The sequence below is a fragment of the Durio zibethinus genome, chromosome 12, assembly GCF_047325235.1.
Source record: "Durio zibethinus cultivar Kanyao isolate XHJ-2024 chromosome 12, ASM4732523v1, whole genome shotgun sequence".
Lineage (NCBI taxonomy): Eukaryota > Viridiplantae > Streptophyta > Magnoliopsida > Malvales > Malvaceae > Durio > Durio zibethinus.
In genome coordinates, this window is record NC_143173.1 from 9,058,235 (window position 1) to 9,069,844 (window position 11,610).

The following is an 11,610-nucleotide window of genomic DNA, read 5'->3' on the forward strand; positions in this document are numbered from 1 at the left end:
ATATTAATTTACTAATTTTTTGACAAATAATAAGTAAAAGATTTTTAAAATAAATATGTTTATCGAACAAATTCAAATAGTCATAACTATTTTAATAATTATCTATTTCAAATTATTATGACCTTTTGTTTCATTTTAAAACAAATGTATCAGTTCATATAGGCTTATTCGAAATAAAATAATACTAATTTATTAATATTTTAAAAATTAATGAGTAAGAGATTTAAAAAATAAATTTGTTTACCAAACAAGTTCAAATACTTATTACTATTTGAACAATTATCTATTTCAAATTGTTTTGACCTTTTGTTTTATTATAAAACAATTGTTTTCGTTCATACAAGCTTATTTCGAATAAAATAATATAAATTTATTAATATTTCAAAAATTAATAAGTAGAAATTTAAAAAATAAATCTGCTTTATGAACAAGTTTAAATAGTTATGACTATTTGAATAATTATTTATTTCAAATAGTTATGATCTTTTGATTTGTCATAAACCAATCATTTCTGTTCATACAAGCTTATTCAAAATAAAATAATACTAATTTATTAATATTCCAAAAATTAATAAGTAAAAGATTTAAAAAATAAATTTATTTTCCGAGCAAACTTAAATAGTTTTAACTATTTGAACAATTATTTATTTCAAATAGTTATGATATTTTATTTTGTCAGAAAATAAATGTTTCTATTCATAGAAGTTTATTCAAAATAAAATAATACTAATTTATTAATATTCTAAAAATTAATAGGTTGCAGATTTAAAAAATAAATCTATTTACCAAAGTTCAAATAATCATGTCCATTTCAATAATTATCTATTTCAAATCATTATGAACATTTGTTTTGTTGTGAAACAATTGTTTCTATTCATACAGAATTATTTAAAATAAAATAATGCTAATTTATTAATATTTTGAAAATTAATGAGAGATTTAAAAACTAAATCTGTTTACCAAATCAGTTAAAATAGTTATGACTACTTGAACAATTATCTATCTCAAATCGTTATGATTTTTATTTTATCATAAAATAATTGTTTCTTTTCATATAAGCTTATTTATATTAAGATAATACTAATTTAATAATAAAAAATAAATGTGTTTTGCCAATCCAGGTGAAATAGTTAAGACTACTAGAATAATTATCTATTTCAAATCATTCTAATATTTTGTTTAGTCATACAACAATTATTTCAGTTCATATAAACTTATTTGAAATAAAATCATGCTAATTTATTAACATTCAAAAAATTAATAAGAAAGAGTTTTTGTCATTAATATGACTTTTTGAACAATTATCTATTTAAAATCATTATGACCTTTTACTTTGTCATAAAATAATTGTTTCAGTTTATTAAAACTTATCCAAAATAAAATAATACTACTTCATTAATATTTCAAAAATTATTAAGCAAGATATTTAAAAACTAAAGCTATTTTCTAAACTAGTTCAAATAGTTATGACAATTTGAAAATACTACAAGCTTATTTGGATAAAAATATTACTAATTTAATAATTTTCAAAAATTAATAAATAAAAGATTTAAAAAATAAATCTATTTACCGAATCAGACAATGGTTAAGACTATTAGAATAATTATCTATTTCTAATCATTCTAACCCTTTTATTTAGTCATAAAATAATAGTTTAAGTTCATATAAGCTTATTTAGAATAAAATAATACTAATTTATTAACATTCAAAAGATTAATAAGCAAGAGATTTGAAAAAATAAATAAGTTTATTGAACAAGCTCAAATAATTATTATTATTTGAACAATTATCTATTTAAAATCATTATGAACTTTTATTTTGCCATAAAACTATTGTTTTAGTTCATAAAACCTTATCCAAAATAAAATAATACCACTTTATTAATATTTTGAAAATTAATAAGAGTTTAAAACATAAATCAATTTACGAAATTAGTTCAAATAATTATGCCTATTTGAGCAATTATAAATTTCAAATCATTATTACCTTTTGTTTTATGATAGAACAATTGTTTTCAACATACAAGCTTATATGAAATAAAATAATACTAATTTATCAATATTTTAAGAATTAGTAAAAGATTTAAAAAGAAATCTGTTTGCTAAAATAGTTTAAATAGTTATGACTATTTGAACAATAATCTATTTCAAATTGTTATAACCTTTTGTTCTGTCATAAAATAATTATTTATATTCATACAAGTTTATTTGGAATACAATAATACTAATTTAATAATATTCTAAAAATTCATTACTAAGAGATTTAAAAAATAACTCTGTTTGTCGAACTAGTTCAAATAATTAAGACTATATGAACAATTATCTATTTCAAATCATTATGACTTTTTATTTTATCATAAAATATTTTTTCAACTCATACAAATTTATTTGGAATAAAATAAAACTAATTTGTTAATAATTCAAAATTTTATAAGTAGGAGATTTAAAAAATAATTCTATTTATCGAATCAATTTAAATAATTTTAACTATTTGAACAATTATCTATTTCAAATTGTTATCACTTTTTGTCTTGTCATAAAACAATTATTTTTGTTCATATAAGTTTGTTAGAAATAAAATAATACTAATTTATTAATATTTAAAAAATTAATTAGTAAGAGATTTAAAAAGTAAATCTGTTTATCAAACTATTTCAAATAGTTTTGACTATATGAATAATTATCTTTTTCAAATTATTATAACTTTTCATTTTGTCATCAAACAATTGGTTCTATTCATACTATTTTATTCAGAATAAAATAATACTGATTTAATAATATTTCAAAACATAATAACCAAGAAAATTAAAAGATAAATCTAATTGCCAAACCAGTTCAAATAGTTAAAACTACATGAACAATTATCTATTTCGAATCGTTATGACTATTTGGTTTGTTATAAAACAAATTTTTTGTTTGTAAAAGCTTATTCAGATAAAAATAATATAAATTTAATAATATTTCAAAAATTAATAAGTAAGAGATTTAAAAAATAAATTTGTTTATTGAACTAGTTCATATGATTAATACTATTAGAACAATTATCAATTTCAAATTGTTCTAACCTTTTATTTAGTCATAAAATAGTTATTTCAGTTTATACAAGCTTATTCAGAATAAATTAATACTAATTTACTAACATTTGAAAAATTAATAAGAAAGAGATTTTAAAAAATAAATCTATTTATCAAATAAGTTCAAATAGTTATTACTATTTGAATAATTGTTAATTTAAAATCACTATGACCTTTTGTTTTTTCATAAAAAAATTGTTTAAGTTAATACAAGTTTATACAGAATCAAGTAATATTAATTTATTAATATTTCTAAAAGTAATAAGTAAAAGATTTTAAAAAATAAATTCATTTATCGAATCAGTTAAATAATTATGACCATTTAAACAATTATCTATTTCAAATGGTTATGACTTTTTGTTTTTGATTATACAAGCTTATTCGAAATAAAATAATACTAATTTATTAATATTTTAAAAATTAATAAGAGATTTAAAAAGTAAATGTGTTTGTCGAACCGGTTCAAATAGTTAAAACTATAAGAATAATTATCAACTTCAAATCGTTCTAACCTTTTTTTAGTCATAAAATATTTGTTTCATATCATATAAACTTATTCGAAATAAAATAATCCTAATATATTAACATTCAAAAAATTAATAAGCAAGACATTTGAAAAAATAAATCTGTTTACCAAATAAGGTCAAATAGTTATGATTATTTGAACAATTAATTATTTAAAATCATTATGACCTTTTGTTTCACAATAAAACAATTGCTTCAGTTCATAAAAGTTTATCCAAAATAAAATAACACTAATTTATTAATATTTCAAAAATTAATAAGCAAGAGATTTAAAAAAATAAATGTGTTTTCTAAACAAATTCAAATAGTTGTGACTATTTGAACAATTGTATATTTAAATTGTTTTGACATTTTGTTTTGTCATAAAACAATTGTTTCAGCTCATAAAAACTTATTTGAAATAAAATAATAATAATTTACTAATATTCCAAAAATTAATAAGTAAGTGATTCAAAAAATGAATTTGTTTATCGAATCTGTTCAAATAATTATGGTTATTTCAACAATTATCTATTTCAAATCGTTATGAACTTTTATTTTGTCATAAAACAATTGTTTTTCATCATAAAAGCCTAGTTGAAATAAAATAATACTAATTTATTAATACTTTAAAAAGTAATAAGTAAGAGATTTAAAAATAAATCTGTTTACCGAAATAGTTCCAATTTGAATAATTACCTATTCAAATTAGTATAACATTTTGCTCTATTATAAAATAATTGTTTCAGTTCATACACGCTTATTCAAAATAAAATAATACTAATTTAATAATATTTCTAAAATTAATAACTAAGAGATTAAAAAAATAAATTAGTTTATTGAAGTAGTTCAAATAGTTAAGACTACATGAACAATTATCTATTTCAAATCATTATGAATTTTTGTTTTGTCGTAAAACAATCATTTCAGTTCATACAAGCTTATTTGAAATAAAATAATATAAATTTATTAATATTCCAAAAATTAATAAGTGGTTTAAAAAGTAAATTTGTTTACCAAATCATTTTAAATAATTATGATCATTTCAACAATTATCTATTTCAAATCATTATTACCTTTTGTTTGGTCATATAACAAATCCTTTTGATTATTCAAGCTTATTTGAAATAAAATAATATTAATTTACTAATCTTTCAAAAATTAATAAATAAGCAATTTAAAAAATAAATTTGTTCATTTAACCAGTTCAAATAATTATGACTATTTGAGTAATTGTATACTTCAAATTCTTATAACCTTTTATTTTATCACAAAACAATTATTTCTATTCATACAAGCTTATTCGAAATAAAATAATACTAATATAATAATATTTCAAAAATTAATAACTAAGAAATTAAAAATAAATTTGTTCGCTGAACAATTCAAATATTTAAGACTATTTGAACAATTATCTATTTCAAAACATTATGACCTTTTGTTTTGTCATAAAACAAAATTTCAATTCATACTAGCTTGTTCGAAATAAAATCAAATGAATTTATTAATATTTAAAAAATTAATAAGAGATTTAAAAATATATTTCTATTTACCTAACCAATTCAAATAATTATGACTATTTGAACAATTATTTATTTTAAATCATTATAGCCTTTTGCTTTGTCATAAAAGCAGATGTTTTGGTTCATATAAGTTTGTTCAAAATAAAGTAATACTAATCTATTAATATTTCAAAATTAATAAGAGATTTAAAAAATAAATCTATTTATCAAACCAATTCAAATAGTTATGACTATTTGACAAATTATTTATTTTAATTTGTTATGACTTTTTGTCCTATTATAAAACATTTGTTTCTATTCATGCAAGCTTATTTGAATTAAAATAATATTAATTCATTAATATTTCAACAATTAATGAATAAAAATTTTAAAAAATAAATATGTTTATCGACCTAAATCAAATAGTCATGACTATTTGAATAATTATCTATTTCAAATCATTATAACTTTTTCCTTTGTCATAAAAGATTTGTTTCAGTTTATATAAGTTAATTGAAATAAAATAATATCAATTTATTTATATTCCAAAAATTAATAATTAAGAGATTTAAAAAAGAATTTGTTTACTGAACAAGTTTAAATAATTATGACTATTTGAAAAAATTATCTATTTGAAATCATTATAACCTTTTGTTTTAATATAAAATAATTTTTTATATTCATACAAGCTTATTTCGAATAAAATAATACAAATTTATTAATATTAAGACAATTAATAGGTACAAGATTTAAAAAGTAAATATGTTTATCGAATAAGTTAAAATAGTCATGATTATTTGAATAATTAACTATTTCAAATCATTACGACCTTTTGTTTTATAATAAAACAACTATTTCAATTCGAATAAGCTTATTTGAAATAAAATAATACTAATATATTAATATTCCAAAAATTAAAGAGTAAGAGAATTAAAAAATGAATCTCTTTATCGAACAAGCTTAAATAGTTATGACTATCTAAATAATTATCTATTTCAAAATATTATGACTTTTTGTTTTGTCATAAAATAATTGGTTTTGTTCATGCAAGCTTATTTTGAAAAAATAATATAAATTGATTAATATTACAAAAATTAATAAGTAAAAATTTAAAAAATAAATCCATTTTCTAAACACGTTTAAATAGTTATAACTATTCTAACAATTATCCATTTCAAATTGTTATGATCTTTTGTGTTTTCATAAACCAATTGTTTTTGTTCCTAAAAGCTTATTTGGAATAAAATAATACTAATTTATTAAAACACCAAAAATTAATAAGTAAAAGATTTAAAAAAAATAAATATGTTTACTGAGCGAGTTTAAATAATTATGACTATTTGAACAATTATTTATTTCAAATCATTATGATCTTTTGTCTTATCATAAAACAATTTTTTCTATTCATACAAGTTTATTCGAAATAAAATAATACTAATTTATTAATTTTCTAAAAATTAATAAGTTGAAGATTTAATAAATAAATCTATTCACTGAACAAGTTCAAATAGTCAAGTCTATTCGAACTATTAGCTATTTCAAATTGTTATGACATTTTGTTTTGTAGTAAAACAATTGTTTCTATTCATACAAAATTATTTACAATAAAAAATAGTAATTTATTAATATTTCAAAAATTAATAAGAGATTTAAAAACTAAATTTGTTTATCGAACCAATTCAAATAGTTATGACTATTTGAATAATTATCTATCTAAAATCATTATGATCTTTGTTTTGTCATAAAATAATTATTTTTGTTCATACAAACTTATTCGTAGTAAATATTGCTAAATTAATAATATTTTAAAAATTAATAAGAGATTTAAAAAATAAATGTGTTTGCCAAACTAGTTCAAATAGTTAAGACTATTAAAACAATTAGTATTTCAAATGTTTTGACCTTTTTGTTTTGTCATAAAATAATTGTTTCAATTTATACATGCTTTTTTGAAATAAAATAATACTATTTTATTAACATTCAAAAAATTAATAAGTAAGAAATTTTAAAAATAAGTTTATTTACCGAACAAGTTTAAATAGTTATAACTATTTGAACAATTATCTATTTAAAATCATTATAACATTTTGTTTTATCATAAAACAATTGTTTTAGTTTATAAAATCTTATCCAAAATAAAGTAATATTACTTTATTAACATTTCAAAAATTGAAAAGTTAGGGATTTAAAAAAATAAATCATTTTATCGAATTAGTTCAAATAATTATGGCCATTTGGGCAATTATCTATTTCAAATCATTATGAATTTTTGTTTTGTCATAAAACAATTGTTTTTCATCATACAAGCCTATTTGGATTAAAATAATAATAATTTATTAATATTTCAAAAATTAATAAGTAGGAGATTTAAAAATATATTTGTTTATCGAACCAGTTCTTATTGAACAATTATCTATTTCAAATTGTTATAACCTTTTGTTCTATTAGAAAATAATTGTTTGAGTTCATATAAGCTTATTTGGAATAAATTAATACTAATTTAATAATATTCCAAAAATTAATAACTAAGAGATTTAAAAAATAAATCTATTTGCCAAAGTAGTTCAAACAGTTAAGACTATATGAACAATTATCTTTTCCAAATAGTTATGACTTTTTGTCATAAAATAATTATTTCAGTTGTTTACTGAATAAGTTCAAATCATTACGACTATTTAAGTAATTATTTATTTCAAATTGTTTTGACTTTTTGTTTTGTCATAAAACAATTGTTGCTGTTCATACAAGTTTATTTGGATTAAAATAATATTAATTTATTAATATTTTGATAATTAATAGGTAAAAGATTTAAAAAATAAATATGTTTACCAAATAAGTTCAAATAGTCAAGACTATTTGAATAATTATCTATTACAAATCATTATGACATTTTCTTTTGTAATAAAACAATCTTTCAGTTCATATAAGCTTATTTGAAGTAAAACAATACTAATCTATTAACATTCCAAAAATTAATGAGTAAGAAAATTAAAAAATAAAATCTATTTATCGAATAAGTTGAAATAGTTATGATTATTTGAACAATTATCTCTTTCAAAACATTATAACCATTTGTTTTATCATTAAACAATTGGTTTTGTTCTTGCAAGCTTATTTCGAATAAAATAATTTAAATTTACTAATATTCCAAAAATTAAGAAGTAAAAATTTAAAAAATAAATTTATTTTCTGAACATGTTCAAAGAGTTATGACTATTTGAACAATTATTTATTTCAAATTGTTATGACTTTTTGTTTTGTCATAAACCAATTGTTTCTATTTATAAAAGCTTATTCAAAATAAAATAATACTAATTTATGAAAATTCCAAAAATTAATAAGTAAAGACTTAAAAAATAAATTTGTTTATTGAGTGAGTTCAAATAGTTATGGCTATTTAAACAATTATTTATTTCAAATCATTATGATCTTTTATTTTGTCATAAAATAATTGTTTCTATTCATAAAAAGTTTATTCAAAACAAAATAATATTAATTTATTAATATTCTAAAATTTATTAGTTGGAGATTTAAAAATAAATCTATTTACTGAATAAGTTGAAATAGTCTTATCCATTTTGTTTTGTCATAAAACAATTGTTTTTGTTCATATAAAATTATTCAAAATAAAATAATACTAACTTATTAATGTTTAAGAAATTAATAAAACATTTAAAAACTAAATCTGTTTACCAAACTAGTTTAAATAATTATGACTATTTGAACAGTTATCTATCTCAAATCATTATGATCTTTGTTTTGTCATAAAATAATTATTTCTATTCATACAATCTTATTCAGAGTAAAATATTACTAAACTGATCATATTCTAAAAATTAATAAGAGATTTAAAAAATAAATGCGTTTGCTGAATCAGTTCAAATAGTGAAGACTGTTAGAATAATTATCTATTTCAAATTGTTCTAACCTTTTGTTTAGTCATAAAATAATTGTTGCAATTTATACATGCTTATTCAAAATAAAATATACTAATTTATTAACATTAAAAAAATTAATAAGCAAAAAATTTTAAAAAATAAGTCTGTTTACTGAGCAAGTTCAAATAATTATGACTATTTGAGCAATTATCTATTTAAAATCATTATGACCTTTTGTTTTATCATAAATTAATTGTTTTAGTTCATAAAAGCTTATCCAAAATAAAATAATATTACTTTATTAATATTTCAAAAATTGAGAAGTTAGAGATTTAAAATATAAATCAGTTTCTCAAATCAATTGGAATAGTGGCCATTTGAACAATTATTTATTTCAAATAGTAATGAGCTCTTGTTTTGTCATAAAACAATTGTTTTTATCATATAAGCCTATTTGAAATAAAATAATATTAATTTATCAATATTTCAAAAATTAATAAGTCAAAGATTTAAAAAATAAATATGCTTACCGAACTAGTTTAAATATTTATAACTATTTAAACAATTATATATTTCAAATCATTATAACTTTTTGTTTTATCATAAAAAAATTATTTATCTTCATACAAGCTTATTCAAAATAAAATAGTACTAATCTAAAAATATTATGAAAATTAATAATTAAGAGATTTAAAAAATAAATTTATTTGTCGAACCAATTTAAATAGTTAAAACAATATGGATAATTATCTATTTCAAATCGTTATGACATTTTGTTTTGTCATAAAACAAATGTTTTTGTTTATAAGTGTGTTCAGAATAAAATAATATTAATTTATTAATATTTCAAAAATTAATAAGAGATTTAATAAATAAATCTATTTACCAAACTCGTTCAATAAGTTATAACTATTTGAATAATTATTTTTTCAAATTGTTATGACCATTTGTTTTATCATAAAATAATTGTTTCTATTAATACAATCTTATTGGTAATATAGTATTGCTAATTTATTAATATTTTCAAAATTAGTAAGTAACGGATTTAGAAAATGAATCTGTTAGCTTAACCAATGCAAATAGTCATAACTATTTGAACAATTATTTATTTCAAATTGTTATAACATTTTATTTCGTCACAAAATAATTGTTTCTATTCATACATGCTTATTCGAAATAGCATAATTCTAATTTATTAATATTTCAAAAATTAATAAGATATTTAAAAACTATATCTATTTATTGAATAAGTTTAAATAGTTATGACTATTTGAACAATTACCTATTTCAAATCACTATAACCTTTTGTTTTATCATAAAATAATTTTTCCTATTACGACAAGCTTATTTTAATTAAAATAATACAAACTTATTAATATTTAGACAATTAATGAGTAAAAGATTTTAAAAATAACTTTGTTTTTAGAATAAATTCAAATAGTTATGACTATTTGGACAATTATTTATTTCAAATCGTTATGACTTTTTGTTTTGTCATAAAATAATTGTTTTGTTCATACAAGCTTATTTGAATTAAAATAATATTAATTTATTAATATTTCAACAATTAATAGGCAAAAGATTTTAAAAATAAGTATGTTTACCGAACAAGTTTAAATAGTCATAACTATTTGAATAATTATCTATTTCAAATTGTTATGACCTTTTGTTTCATCATAAAATAATTATATCAGTTCATATAGGCTTATTCGAAATAAAATAATACTAATTTATTAATATTTCAAAAATTAATAAGAGATTTAAAAACTGAATCTGTTTATCGAATAAGTTCAAATAGTTATGACTATTTGAACAATTATTTATTTCAAATTGTTATGACTTTTTGTTTTGTCATAAAATAATTGTTTCTATTCATACAAGCTTATTTCAATTAAAATAATACAAATTTATTAATATTTAGACAACTAAAAAGTAAAATATTTAAAAAATAAATCTGTTTATTGAATAAGTTCAAATAGTTATGACTATATGAACAATTATTTATTTCAAATTATTATGACTTTTTGTTTTGTCATAAAACAATTGTTTTTGTTCATACAAGCTTATTCAGATTAAAATAATATTAATTTATTAATATTTCAACAATTAATAAGTAAAATATTTTAAAAATAAATATGCTTATAGAATAAGTTCAAATAGTCATAACATTTGAATAATTATCTATTAGAAATCTCAAAACTATTTGGATAATTATCTATTTCAAATCATTTTGACCTTTAATTTCATCATAAAACAATTGTATTAATTCATATAGGCTTATTAAAAGTAAAATAATACTAATTTATTAATATTCTAAAAATTAATGAGTAAGAGACAATATGAATCTGTTTACTGAACAAGGTCACATAGTTATGACTATTTGAACAACTATCTATGTCAAATCATTATAACCTTTTGTTTTGTTATAAAATAATTGTTTTTGTTCATACAAGCTTATTCTGAATAAAATAATATAAATTTATTAATATTCCTAAATTAATAAGTAAAAATTTTAAAAAATAAATTTGTTTATCGAGCAAGTTCATATCGTTATGACTACTTGAACAACTATTTTATTTCAAATAGTGATCTTTTGTTTTGTCATAAATAATTAATTCTATTCATACAAATTTATTTAGAATAAATAATACTA